This window comes from Arachis ipaensis, chromosome B01, assembly GCF_000816755.2.
Source record: "Arachis ipaensis cultivar K30076 chromosome B01, Araip1.1, whole genome shotgun sequence".
In the NCBI taxonomy this organism is placed as follows: Eukaryota; Viridiplantae; Streptophyta; class Magnoliopsida; order Fabales; family Fabaceae; genus Arachis; species Arachis ipaensis.
In genome coordinates this window covers 35,917,289-35,918,503 of record NC_029785.2, presented here as the reverse complement: position 1 = coordinate 35,918,503, position 1,215 = coordinate 35,917,289, and positions in this window count along the sequence as shown.

Below are 1,215 nucleotides of genomic sequence, written 5' to 3'. Positions count from 1 at the left end.
ATTAGAGATAGATATAATTATTTATATATCTTATATTATCAGTTTAAATTTTTTAAGAAATGATTTGATTGACATAAGTTTAAGCGCAATTAATTGGCTCTAAGTAATTAGCTGTATCCAGAGAAGAAAGACACATATACGCGATTGTGTTTATGTTTGTATATAAGAAAAATATCATGGTACAAATCGCTAAGAATTTGATGCTCACAGCACTTGCCTTATTGTGTGATAATCTGGGTGTTATTGGAAGGGATAAAGCCAACGAAAGATAATAATAAAATAAACAATTACTATATGTGCACTAAAAATAACAGTTTTAGTGAGGCAAACACATCAATCTAACATCTCAAAAAATTGTAAAAAAAAATTACATTGTTAGTTGCACGTAAGCTTTAAATTAAATTAGCACAGACAATTAATAAGATAGTTATCTAGCGTTTCTAATTTCTTGTAATATAATTATTGATAGTATAAGATATTTTAGATTGTCATCTAGGTATACATCAAAATTTATACATGTATGTATAATAATGATGAAATGACAAAACGTTTATGAGAATGGCATAGCCAAAAACAGGTAATGGATTAGCTGTGAAGCAGTGGTGGGGAAGGTGAAACAAGTTGGTGCCATGTAATAAGCAAATTAAAAGGGACTTCATCATAAGCATTAATTAATTAAATAAATAAATTGTGAGGCCAAGAAAAAGTAATTAATAAGCTAAGAAAGACAAAGTGATAGAAAACCCTAGAAAATGAAATGAAAGGACTAGTTTTGGTTGGAAATGTGTGTGGGTCAAAGAAATCGGGAAGAACTAAGTTAAGCAAAGTAGTTGTCTTCAACCACACAAAATGCTCTACGCCTTCATCACGCTGACTCATATTCATATACTTCATATAATTTTTTCTTTTTCATATCCTTTAATTTTTTTTTTAATTAACAATATACGTAAGTCAGAAATTATTTTTAATATGAAAATAAAAATATTATTTTAATTGAATATTGATATTTGAAGTATATTATAATATTGTAAATGTACAGAAAATACCAATACAATACGAAGGAATGTATAGTTATAACTTGATATGTGATGGTTAAAATATTGACACATATTTAATACACACCATGTGTATTGATCTTTCACTTATAAAATTTACCCACATGTAATTATATCAAATAATTTCATTTTAAACAAAAATACTAATATTTTTTTATGT